Here is a 14,364-nt window from a genome sequence, read left to right on the forward strand (position 1 = left end):
GTGAAATTAGCCTACAAAAATGCATTGCATTTGGAAATAGGTTTGAAAAAACGTCTAAGGCAAAATTCATACAGGAATGTGTATGTTTAACCTTTTTTAGAAACAACAACAACTGTTTTTTAAGAATGCTTTTAAAAATAATGATGATAATATTGCTAAGGATGTGTTTCCCTCTCTGGGCTCCAGGAGGAATGGCAGGATATAAATTTAAATAATAATAATAATAATATTGCACTAAAATGCTGAAGAATTTTTATGAGGACTTTAAACAATTCTCAAACTGATTAGGAAATGCATATAATTTAGCTAGGAAAAATTAAAAAAACTGAGAAAACCCCAAACTGGCAAATTTGGCCTTTCCTTACTGTTATCTACATGCAGTGCTTCCTTAGTTAAATAATAATAATGAGGTTCTGGTATATATATATTGATAAGGAAGCCATGGGTGCTAGCACATAATTGTTGCCATGGGCAGAGAAAGAAAAAGAAAGAAAGAAAGAAAGAAAGAAAGAAAGAAAGAAAGAAAGAAGTTCCAGTACTCTGTACCAGTGAGCACCATCACGCACAACAAAGTGCTGTCTACATGGCAGGAAATGACACAATATTCAGCTGCAGAATAAAGGCATTGCATAGTTGGCTTCCTTTGACTCTTGCTTGGCACCCAGGGCTTGAAACGTAGCTGCTGTGTAACTATTTGTGCCCTGATATGAAAAGGGCAAAGGCCTATAAAACAACCGGTAATGCTGATACATGGTTCATTTCTTTCTCAAAGAAGGCAGTTCAGAAATATATTTGGGCTAAACTCTGGGGAGATGTTTCCATTGAGAGAAGGAAAGATGAAAATGAAGTAAATAGAGACAGATTTGCTGAGCGGTCAAATTGGCTGCTGTGAGAACCTGGCACATTTCCAGGTGTGACTCTGGGCTTGCAGTCCCCTTCTTATTAACAAAGGAATCTATAATTACCTAGACGCTTGGTTAAAAGCAAATCTCACCTGAAAGGCTGAATCTGCACAGCTTGATGATGCCAAAGGAATGTGCTGCCGTTCATTCCCAAGTCAGGCAACAATGGTAGCTTGGATGAAGTATTCCAGAGGGGGAAAGGCTTCAAAGAGAAAAGCATCAATACCGGTTTCAGATTCAGCAGCTGATACTTGAAAGTTAATCTATGAAGACCTGCCAGCTCTGAATTGGCCCAAGATTATTCTTCTTTGTGTAGAAGAGTATCATAAATCGATTGAGTTCTTTTAGGGTAATCAAAGAGCCTACATTCAGTCTTCATTCTGGAAAAAAAATCCCTGTAAATCATAGAAAACAAAAAGGTAGCAGTGGCAGGGGGTAGCCTGCCTGTTTCTATCACCTTATGCACACTGCAGAACACAATCTGCAATCAGCTATTTGAATCAGAAATGTACATTCAGATACAACTCTAGATGTTAGCCAGAGATAACCTACATGTGCTTCTATCCTATTATCCAGGTACAAGCCTCCTGTGTGATAAGATGTGATACCTCTAGTGATGCTGTAAAAAAAACTGGGTGTGTGTGTTTATTTTCTATGTTTTGTGCATTCTTTAATGGTTCCTTAATCATAATTAATATTTGATTGATTGAAAAAGTAGCCCCTTAAACAGAAAGAGCTAAGACCAAAGGCAGGCTGTAGTCAACGCTTAATACAACCAGAACAACCCAGTGATATAAAATTAATTGGGGTATAAGTAAAGGTAAAGGGACCCCTGACCATTAGGTCCAGTCGTGGCCGACTCTGGGGTTGCGGCGCTCATCTCGCTTTATTGGCCAAGGGAGCCGGTGTATAGCTTCCGGGTCATGTGGCCAGCATGACTAAGCCGCTTCTGGACTAAGGCGAACCAGAGCAGCGCACGGAAATGCCATTTACCTTCCCGCCAGAGCGGTACCTATTTATCTACTTGCACTTTGATGTGCTTTCGAACTGCTAGGTTGGTAGGAGCAGGGACCGAGCAATGGGAGCTCACCCCGTCGTGGGGATTCGAACTGCTGACCTTTTGATCAGCAAGTCCTAGGCTCAGTGGTTTAACCCACAGCGCCACCTGCGTCACACTTGCCTTCCGTCTTCTGTTCCAGATTTACATGGTGTCAGATTTTGAGGGATCATTGAGGAGTACCATGGAGCCATTATCAAGAGAGATGTCACACCCTCTTCACAATGGAGCTCTCCATTGCAAGATGTCCAGCAACACCTTAGCCCTAATCCCAATACATCAGAAAGGCTTCTGAGATTTGCAGCTCTCCTTTTGCAAGGGACTGCACTTCTGTGTGGTCTCCATTAGAGACAAGGATGCCTCAGTTCCGGAGAAATGGCTTGGGCAGGCAACAATGGCCTGAGGAGCTCTGTCTGATGACTGGACAACAGTTTCCACCTTGGTATAAGCTTCCAGCTATACAGCACACAGGTCAACCCCAATTGTTGCTCAACGCTTTATCAATAACACAATACCCCTAGGGCTTTCTGGAAATATGATATAAATGTTTGATATACATTTTCTGCTGAACAGCCAAGGGAACAATATTTATGGCACTGAGACTACAGAGCAATAACAGCATCTGATATGGGCTAAACACTCAGTTAAAGCAGGGCCTTCTGAAAAGAAGGAGAGAACTCTGATTGCCAGACATGTTGCAATGAAATGAGCATTAATGTTTTGAAAAGGGAAAATATTGTTCTCTTTCCTTCCTCCTGGGAGGGTTTGCAAGTGCCACACAGCTAGACTCAAGAGCAGCATTTTATTGGAACGGGCACTGCATGGATGAATGAAGGCTCTTGGGTGTCTCTACACTTTGAGGTGCATGTGTCGGTCTCCTGTAGTGTACTCCAGAGGGAAAAGCCGGCATCCGATTCAAAGCCATCCAAGCACAGAATCGAGACTTGAAAGATGTATTTTCAGCCCTTGAGGGTTATGTATACGGATCAGGAATACAAAAATACTCTGGGTAAGCAGGTGAAATAAAGGGCTTGGTGAAGGGGAAAGAAACTGCATAGAAGGGCATGTTGTTCAGCTAGAGATTGCATGAATCATTTTGTGCAGAGAGAATGTGTATATGTGCATGAAGGCATGGGACAAGTTAGGTAATATTAGACGCTGGATTTAATAATCTTATACAGGTCCCATCTTTAGGTGAAGATGTGTTTTACTTCAAAAAGTAGAAAGCAAACCCTGCTGCTTTTTTGGGGGGGAGGGGGCTCCAGCTCATCTTGAGTTGGACTTTAGCCCCAATGTCCTATCTGGATGGTACAACTGCATGAAGGAAAAGATGTGTGAAAGACAAAAGGTGTTGAATACAAAACATACCTAAATACAGGTTCAGCAATCTTATCTTCTACACATTTCCTTTGTTGCATTATAAACTGTCTCAGCAAACGTGTCTGAAGTGGGATTTTAAGGCAGAAATGTAAGCATATCTGTTTGACATGACTCGTCACACACTGATATGACACCATCTGTATCAGGCGGGGGGGGGACATATAAAGATGAATATGGTCTAATCAGGCCAATGGCACAGCACACACCCTTTCATCATAGCTGTCAGCCTTCCCTTATTTGGCAGGAAACTCCTTTATTCAAGCACCGTTTCCCATTGCTATCCTGGATTGTTGATATCCCATAAATTTCCCAGATTTCAAAGGAAGCAGCTCCTCTCCCTCCCTGCCGGTCAGGGAAACTATTGCTCGGCTGCCCAATACAGAGTCTGAGAATGACTGGGGGGGTGGAGCTTGCATGCCTTGTGCAAATCAAATTGGCTGCGTTGCCTGGGGGCTGGCCTTTGCTTCAGGGCTTCCTAGCGGAGAGGTGACGGCATGGTTTTCCTTGCTGCTGTATCTGTTTGCCGGGTTGCTGCGCTGTGGGAACCACCGCTTGAGGCTTCGTTTGGCTGCTGGCTGGGTTTTCTGCCTTTGAGCCTTTGGCTCGGAGGGCTCTACTCTGTGTGTGTGTGTATGTGTGTGTGTGTGTGTGAGAGAGAGAGAGAGAGAGAGAGACTGAGAGTGAATGTGTCACTTAAGCTGATAGTAGGAATGCTGTAGCTTCACACACTTACCTTCACATAATGTGTAATTACCGTATTTTTTGCACCATAACACTCACTTTTTTCCTCCTAGAAAGTAAGGGGAAATGTCTGTGCGTGTTATGGAGCGAATGCCTACGGATGGCGGGGGGATCTGCTGCAGTCGTGAGCAGAGGATCCATGGTTCTGCTTCCTTCCCTCCTCCGTGGCTCACTTTGAAACAGCAAAGTGGGAGAAGAGCCGCTGAGTGGGGAGGAGAGAGGGATAGAGAGCCTGCTTCTTTAAAGGAGCAAAGCGGGAGAGGAGAGGAACCGCTTACATGAGTGTCCGGTTGGTTGTTTTAAAGCAAGCAGGCTCTCTGTCCCTCTCTCCTCCCCACTCAGCTCGCTACATAGCAGCAAAGTTTTTCAGCTCGCTAAGCCAGGGAGGTGGGAGAGAAGCAGAGCCTGCTTGCTTCAAAGGAGCAAAGCGGGAGAGGAAAGGAGCCTTCTCCTCTTATACCCCTCTTCTGCATTATTAGCAGCATCCTTCTCCACCCACCCCACGCGTGTTCCTTCTCCCCTTAAACCCCTTGCCTGCATTATTAGCAGCATCCTTTTTTTGCATTGGGCTACCCCAAACTCACCGTCAGATCACATGTCTGTGGCCACAGCATGAACCACAAAAATCATACATCTACTGTTTCGTTTAGAATATTTTTTTTTCTTGTTTTCCTCCTCTAAAAACTATGCACGTGTTATGGTCGGGTGCGTGTTATAGAGTGAAAAATATGGTAACTTGGGGAATTTTTTTATTGCAGGATGCGGTGAGGTCAGTACTTTAGATTTGCAAGGGGATTTGAGAGATTAATGGGAGATACGGTTTGTCAGTATTAATGGACAGCTAAATGGAAACTTAACCTCAAAAGTTAGGACCAAGATTCAAATCCTGACTGGGTAACTTTGCTCACTAGTAACATTGAACCATGAGGACGAGGTGGTTGGACAGTGTTCTCGAAGCTACCAGCATGAGTTTGACCAAACTGCGGGAGGAGTGGAAAACAGGAGTGGTGAGGCTGCTGATCCCTTATTTTCAAATCTGAAAGTTGACAGCTATGCCCTTTCATAGATACTTTCCCCTTGGTCTTAGGAACCAAACAAGGAGAATGAGATACCCCCATGCAAATGTCCCTGCAGGTTCTACTCAGTAGGATATAGATGTGCAAAGGGCAGCAGGGCTTCTGTACTTTTGATAGTTTTATTTGTATATAAATCGTTGTTAAGAAATGGAATTATGGCAGGTGCAATGTGTAATGCAAAGGCAAGGAATGCTGCTTCTAATGAAATGCCCCCTACTACACAATTTAATTGGAGCTGAGGCTCTAATAATTTGGCCACCTCATGAGAAGAGAAGACTCCCTGGAAAAGACCCTGATGTTGGGAAAGATTGAGGGCACAAGCAGAAGGGGACGACAGAGGACGAGATGGTTGTACAATGTTCTCGAAGCTGCTAACATGAGTTTGACCAAACTGCGGGAGGCAGTGGAAGACAGGAGTGCCTGGCATGCTCTGGTCCATGGGAAAGACTTTCCCCCTAAGTGAATAAAAATGGTTGGTGTGTGCGTGTCAGATTGGGGGTGGGGGTGGGGGGAAGCCAGCTTCCACTCCTGTAGAGATGGTTTTCAATTGTAATGAAAAGTGCAGCCTTTAGAAAAGATGACGCTGGTGCACAGGGAGTTATTTGGCCAATTACACCTGCTTCAGAAGGCATTAAAAATTAACTACTGTGCATGCAGATTTGGAAACAGTGTGAGCTATTTACAATGAAATGCTGACTTGGGCTCCAGCTGAAAGCATTTATATAGGCTGTTGATTTTGTAAGTTAAACCAGAACTGTTAAGTCTGCTGTTTCAGCCTCAAAGCTGAGGCAGCAGCCGTGTCTCAAGCTGACATAAATATCAATGTTACAAATTACTTTTCATACCTCTGTATCAGGAGCAGAGCCTCCGCATCAGCACTTAGTGGCACTCTTAATACCGGCACAGTTGTGTCCTTAGGTTTCTTGTTTTGTATTGAGAAGGCGAAACCCAGCATAATGCTAATGCAAGAAATGTGGGAGTTGCAACTCAGGAAGCTGTATTATAGCAAATCAGACCGATGATCCATCTTGCTTAGCATCGTCCGCACTGACTAGTGGTGTTCTCTAGGGTTTCAGATGAGGAATGTTTCATACCCTCTGCTGGAGGTGCTGAGGAGTTGAACCTGAGACCTTCAGCATGCAACACAGATGATCTACCAATGAGCTATGGCTCTTCCCTAAACGGCCTCGGTCCAGTACACTGGAAGGAGCGTCTCCACCCCCATCATTCAGCCCAGACACTGAGGTCCAGCACTGGGGGCCTTCTGGCAGTTCCCTCACTGCAAGAAGTGAGGTTACAGGGAACCAGGCAGAGGGCCTTCTCAGTAGTAGTGCCTGCCCTGTGGAATGCCCTCCCATCAGATGTCAAGGAAATAAGCACTATCTGACTTTTAGAAGACACCTGAAGGCAGCCCTGCTTAAGGAAGTTTTTAACGTTTTATCGTGTTTTTAATATTCTGTTGGGAGCCGCCCAGAGTGGCTGGGGAAACCCAGCCAGATGGGTGGGGTATAATTATTATTATTCATTAATTAATTATTTATTGTGCTAGGTGTTTTTTTTACTGTGAAAGTGGTAACATCCACTACTAGTAGAATAATGGACACAGTCTGATATAACCTGCCTGAAGTGCCACCCCAAGGAAAGAATGAATTCACCCCCCAATCTTTTCAAACCATAATACTTGGAACAGGCTTCAACCAGTCCCTCAAAGGGACAGTGCCTCATACAGGTTTTCAACAACAGAAATAACCATCAAAATATGTTCAAAACTCGAAACAAACAGTATTAAATATGTTACAAAAATGCAGATTAATCTAATCTCTCATTTAAAGAATTCAGGATAACTGAAGTGGGGCGGAGGAAATCAAAGATGCTTCCTATTGAGAAGCTAATATGCAAGAATCTTGTCCTTTCTGAGTTAATAAATGAACTAGCTCAGTTATTTTAAACTTCCTATATTTGGGTGTATGACTGCTATTTGAAAATGTGAAGAGTTAAAGGAGCTTTAAATGTTTAAATTCTGAGCACGAAGAGTGCCATATTTCTGTTTGTTAGTCAACAAGATTCTTTCTCAAGCAATGGGCAGTTTCTGCTAGTGTCAATACAGTGATAGAAAAAAGGCATCTCATAATCATTGTAGGAAAAGCAGGGCAGAAGTAGGATGCTTAAAACTGAGAAGCATCTTCAGTCCTCGACAACACTGGAGATGATTTCAGGAGATGCACAAATCGGGGGGGGGGGTAACTTTGCCCAAATTCTTTTGAACTCTCTTTGAAATCCATACAGATATATTTCCTGAGCATGTCCATCCAGACATACCTTCTGTTTCAATCCAGCTAAATTTTACTGGCAGCTGTAGGATAAGTTATAGAATTGGTTGCTTGATTAACTGTAAGCTAAACACAAATTAGTCTGGAATGTTGTTAACAAACAGCCATGATCAGTGTATGATTCCTACTGAGATACTTGTTTCTTAAAAAATCACCCATCCTTCAACAAACTGTGATTTGAAGAACATAGCATGCATATGATGAACTGAAAACAGTTCCATCCAAATAACAGAAATCTTTTCCCTAAAGACAGCTGGATTCTCTTTGTCAAGGACCAATGTCATGTACCAAACATTTTGTGTATCCATAGTCAGAGTGTGGAACAGTCAGAGTAACAGCAGCACGGCAAGGAGTTTGGGAGATTATTGGCAATGGGAATTCTGACAGGAGTAGAGCAAACAAGAAAGCAACAGACAAGCTGGCTGCATTCATTGCTATGTAGTCAGTGTGCAACCACAAAACCTTCATATTGCTGGGCCATCTCATACATTTAAGAGCAACTGGTGCATTTGAGATAATAAACTTAAGCCCAGCTTCATAAACAGATTTCAGGACAGCCAATGTTAGCCTAGTTGGCATGGATATCTGAAGATTAAAAAGCCAATATTTTTAAAGGTACGTGATGTGCCCTGACAGCGCCTTTATTCAAAGCTCCTTCACTCACCTTGACAGGAAAGGCAGGGAAATCTAGTTAAGATGTCTGGCACTATGACTGTGTACACACTCCTATTTACCCTGCATGCAGCACATTCCCTCCGCTGGTTTGCGAAACCACGTACATTTGATGCAATCCTAGGGTAGCCATATTTCAAGAGGTAAAAATAAAAAGTTGTTGGGCTTTTGTAGGACAGTCGCCCAATAGCCCTGCCGCTGCCGCTGAGCCAGAACCCATGCTGCCCACACCTGAGCCTGAACCACAGCTGCCCACACACATTAAAAAAAAAAACCCAATATCCAGGACGTTTACTTTAAATTGTAAAATTCCCCCCAGATGGGCATGTAGGACCCCCAAAAGAAGACACGTCCAGGAATTCCCGGATGTATGGCAACCCTATGAAATCCACATCTATCCTGTAGTTTCTTGAGAAACACTGCATTTTGATATGTTTCCTCTGCCAAACAGCATTGATCTGACGGCTGCGCTCTGCCATCACAGTTGGAGGCAGCAGTGTTTTTGAATACCAGCTGCTGGGAACTACAGGAGGGGAGAGGGCTCTTGGGCTTTTAATCCTGTTTGTGGGTTTCCCATGAGTTGGCTACTGTGAAAACAGGATGCTGGACTAGATGGGGCAATGGGTTCTTCTTATGTTCTCATTGATGTGCACAATGACATGCAAATGTGATTTGAAACATGGCGGAGGGAAATGACCTGTGTTTTAAGTCAGTAATATGTACACAGCTGATGTTTGTGAGGCCGGAAAACATTTGATTGGACAGAACATCTCAAGGTTGCAAACCTCTGCACACATACACAAGAACATAAGGACAGACCAGAGTCCTAAGCCAGCATTCTGTTATCACAGTGGCCAACCATATACTTATGGGAAAGTCAGAAGCAGAGCATGGGTGCAATAGCACTGTTTCATTCATGCTCCCCAGTAATTCAAAGACACACTGCCTTTAATATATGACAGTAAGTCTCATAAACCATAGTGGGCCTGATTCAACTAAGTGGTTGCACTAGTGGAAACCAGTGCAAGGACTCTCATTTCTCTCCCTGACCCCCATTGGCTTTTGGGGCAAGGATAGTTCCCCAAAAAAGTGTGAGGGGGGAAGAGAGATTGTTCCATCAGGCAAGCAGAAATGCTCACACTCACAGAACGTTTGTGTCAGTGGAATACTGAGTTCCAGTGGGACTATGAAAACCTACATAGGATACACAACAACTGTGACTTTATAAAATGTTATTTGTAGGTTATTAAACCCATACATCAATTGACTGTGAAGAGACCAAAACACAGAGCAGTGCAGTGGTCACCAGACTTTTTTTAAACAACAACAACAAAAAAAAAGTATTAGATGGTGTAACTCTACTGTCGTGAGGCATTTTCCCCTCTCATTTCCTGAGCAGGGAAGTTGAAAGCAGTTTAGCATAGATGTAAGACTAGGAATGAAGTGCAGTACTGATTGTTTGTCAGAACCAAGCTAGGGCAAGACAGCTCGTGCTGCTCCACAGAAGACCACAGACAACTCCTTTTTGTGCTGCTGTGGCATTCAGGCCCTACAGACTGCCCATCCATGTTAGTGTGATTACTTTTTTACTTGAAGTAGGGTCGCCATATTCCCCAAAGTGAAAATCAGGATAGAGTTGTTTTTGGTCAAAGTTGTTGCACTTTCTTTGGGAATATATATATATATATATAGAGAGAGAGAGAGAGAGAGAGAGATATATATATATATATGTTTTGGGGCTTTTCTTAGATTTTTAAAAATTATATGTATGTACACAAACACACACACACACACACACACACACACACACACACACCAACTAACCCAGACATTTTTGCTGATTCATATTGTCTTGTCTTGTATTAGAATATACTGTAATTTAATATAAATATGAAATACCTATTAGATCCATATTGGCATGTTGGCTTTAGCTCCAGCTTGGTCTTTCCCATGCATATTTCAGGTGAACCCCCTAATGTCTTCCATCTTTATTCCCATACTGGTTCAGGCATCCCAAAATGACCATTTTCTTTTGTCTATTCCTTCAGTTTTGTGCACTGTTTGGGGGAGGAGGCAGAGAGGAGTTCATGGAATTTAAACAGGATAATTATCCCTTATAAAATATGATTTGGCTTCTGCATATTGTCATAGAAATTTCACAAGTTAAACAATATTTATTTTATGCATCATCCCAACTCCATTAAAATATTTCATTTATAATCTTATAGTACTGTTGCAGGGCTGCTGTGGGTCAATATACATAAATAAACAGGTAATTAGAAAGGAAAGGAAGGAAACAACCATTTTTATTAGACACTGCTAATATCCTTTTCTCTCAAGATGTCATTTTCCATAAAACCAAATTAGCTTAAAACTAAGCAATAAGGAGAATTTACTGGCCTTTTATGGCCATCAGTTATATGGAAAAGCCTGGTTTTCCCAACAGAGTCAGTCAGAAAGATGGTGCTTTCGGTGGAACAAATATAAAACTCTGTGAATAGGCAGTCATAAGATAAAACAACTGGAAAAGATGTTTACTAATGGGGTGGGGGAGAGAAAATATTATAAAGCAGAGAGAGGTGAAATGACAACAATACCGTGGTAAACAACCTAAACACCACAAAATTGACCCATATAAATAAATTAAGAAGCCCCCACATGACGTAAACAGCTTCACCAATAGCACTCCACATCTCAAGCATGCAAATAATTCTGGAAATTCTTTCAGGAGTCCAGGTTGTGATTGCCCAGCTGTTGACCCAAGGTAGCTATCCAGACTGACTCATTAATTTGTAAAATGCTGACAATGCTTCCTGAACAGGGCAGGAGAAACAGCCTTAAGGAAAGCAGAGCAAAATGTGCCCAAGGAAGCTTGTGAACTGATATATGAGTAATGAGACATAACCAGAAAGTTCAGAACTAAGAGGTTGTATGGAGGAAGAGGGGAAGAGACTTAATAGAGCATTTCTAGCCAATGAAAAATCTAGACTGAAATCCAGTCAAGGTCTGGCTGTTCTTATTCATATGATGATGAGTGAGTAAGGGTGTCTCTTAAAGTGTGCTATGTCCTTTCGGGACCCAATGTGTTCAACTGTTATAAAGCATATAGCTAGGTCCTGAAAAGCTACACAGTTATGCTCTTTTAAACACAATGCCTAATATTTTCCAGTCTTAGAAAATGCTACACTAGTCTGCTTGCAAAATAAACCTTTTTTTAAAAAAAAAGTTGACTGTTTATTTCAGGCTCGTTAAAATTATTCACAACACTCAAAGCACTGGGAATTCAAATTAGTGCCTCAGTCATTTTGGGCAGACATTTTGGAATCAATGGGGCATGACCCACTTTTAAGTCCTATTCATTGAAATGAGAAGGTTAAGGATGTACTTAACCCTCTCCCACAAAAATAAATGGGAATGTAGAATGTGTTTCGCTTTGATGGGATCTCACAGCCCACATGGTGGTGTGCACATTGTTTTGATAAATGCGAAAGGGACAGCCTGTGGCATTACTATGCAATGTGCAAATTTATACAACATAAATAAAGTGATCATAGCAACAATAATTAGTGGAAACATAATCTTTCTAGATATGTGAATCTAATTCCCATAATGAAAGAGAAATCCCTGGCCTCAAATTCTCAATTAAGCCCTAAGCAAATACAATCAGATGCTGATAAATTCTAGATGAGCAATTTCACACTGGAGCCTGTTTTCTTGAAACATAGCAACTCTGAGGTCAGCTCTGGAAGATGGAAATGGTCTCCCACTGCTTTCTGAATACAGTTGTACCTCAGAAGTTGAACGGAATCCATTCCGGAAGTCCGTTCGACTTCCAGAATGTTCAGAAAACAAGACACGGTTTATAATAGGTTGCAGGAAGCTCATGCAGCCAATCAGAAGCCGTGAAAGCCACATCGGACGTTCGGGTTCCAAAGAACATTCACAAACTAGAACACTCACTTCTGGGTTTGTGGCATTTGGGAGCCAAAACGTTCGACTCGTAAGGCATTCAGGATCTAAGGTACAACTGTACTACCATGTTCAATGTCCAAATTGCCCACCACTGCAAACCTCTCAGCAACAGAGTAACATGTTGCAAGTAATCTACTTTTTATGTTCTGAACTGCCCTGAGGTCTGTGGATGAAGGGTAGTATAGAATAATAATAATAATAATAATAATAATAATAATAATAATAATAATACTGTGAGCAGTCTGGATGGTGCATTTTGAACTAGTTGAAGTTTCTGGACCAGATACAATGGCCAGCCCCACATAAAGTAATCTTGAGCATGTAGACAATCCCTAGATAGGTATATTTTTCTAAATGTACACAAGAGATTCCAATAACTGCACTCAGTGCTTTTTTCTCAGTGGACACAGGGGTACGCATACCCCTAAACATTTTGTGAATCTAAGTTTGGCCTCATTGAAGGGCAGTGTTTCAATATGAGTAGGAAAATGAGAGTATCCCTAAACATTTTTTTTTTAGAAAAAAGCACTGACTATACTTACTCTCAGTTTGTTGAATTGCATAGCTTTATTTTCTCATAGGAAAGATAAAACACCTTCTTCAATTTGATCTTTAGCAACTGGATAGTAAAGGTTTTCCTTGCAAGAACTGTGAGCAACTCTACAACTCAGTCATTACAAATTCAATATATTGATTGCAACGACTGGGAATAGATACATGGAAATGATGTCGGAGCAGTCATTTCCCCTCACTTTCTTCATAATATTCCTACCAGCTACGCTCCTAACAACTTAGCCACTGCTGTGATTTTCATCTAATAATGACTGGAAACAATTTTAGACTTTAAAGCAACTTTCATTAAAGTTCTACTATATCAGAGTTCATTGAATCAGTACAAACGAGCCAGACTATAATAACATGCTTTGGAGTCATTTATGGATTTTATAAGCTATTGAGAGTTATGATAAAAAGGGCATATAACCCTTTTCAAATGGGACAAAATGTCAGGTTTTGATGTATTGGCAAGTGTCACTAGTTTTGGAAAATTAACCAGTTTGTCTGGATCCACCCTACTGTTCTTTAAATTTAGGATTTTCCTAGTGTCCCCTTTGTTGAATGAACATACTTTAGAGCTGTTATTAAGCCTTTGACCTTAATTGAGACAAAGCCCAACTCAGGTCCCAATTGATTCAATCGAGGCATGAGCAGAACTAGTTTTCTTCAGATTCAGGTCTTTAGATGCAAATGACCCTAACCATGTTAGCTTGCAAAGATTTCTATTGCTTTCAGTAGAGCTTACTGTGAAGTAAGTATGCATACTATTGCAAATTTCAGCCCAGTTCTGTGCTCAATAGGGCTTAACTGCAGTTAAGCAATGCAATTCTATGCATGCTTACTGAGAAACAATTCTCACAATTCTCACTTTCTTCTAAATAAGTGCAGTCCTGGGAATGATAAAAGCAGAGGAATGTATGTATATAGTTTAGCCATACCCACAGAGTGGGTGCGGCTAGATTTCTGTGAGATCATGCTGTGCCATGTATTTCCTAAGTATACTATTTTATTGTTCTACAATTTGTATAATCTTAACATTTATACCCCTCCCATCTGGCTGGGTTTCCTAACATTTCCTTTCCTTGATAGGGCCTCCTAACCTTCCACCCCACCAGTCTCCATGGACACAAGCCACCACTGCTGAAGTGGAAACTTGACATGGTGTCAGCCATGTTTGTCTAAACATTGGCTCTAGTTCTACCTACCATGAGCCTCCTTGCCTCCCTGCCTTCCCTGCCACCAGTTCCAATGGATACAAGTCTCTACTATTTCCTAGGGTTCTTTGGGGAGAAGCCATGACTGTTAAAAGTGACAAGGTACTGTTTTAAATATTTTGGGCAGATGGGCCCTTATACAAAAGTCAAGGAACAGAAGTGGAGATGAAGCCTAAATCCTTTGATTTGTGGATTTGGTATGTATCTTCAGAACAACTAGGAATAGCATGGCTTCATCCAGAGACCCAATGGTCCCATGGATAACATCCCATCTTAAAACAATTCTTCACCTGAGAGTTTGAATGGAGAGAGGAGAGATGAAATGGCCCCACTTGAAGCTCCCTTTAGAACATTGCCATAAGAATGAGTTATTGTGCAATTTAAAATCCTAGTTCAGCTTCTGAATTATAGGGCTACCCTGCCTGCGCTGCTAAAACATCCTTGTATTTTGCTGGGTAAACAAAA

The sequence above is a fragment of the Podarcis vaucheri genome (genome assembly GCF_965113315.1).
Source record: "Podarcis vaucheri genome assembly, chromosome: 1".
NCBI lineage: Eukaryota > Metazoa > Chordata > Lepidosauria > Squamata > Lacertidae > Podarcis > Podarcis vaucheri.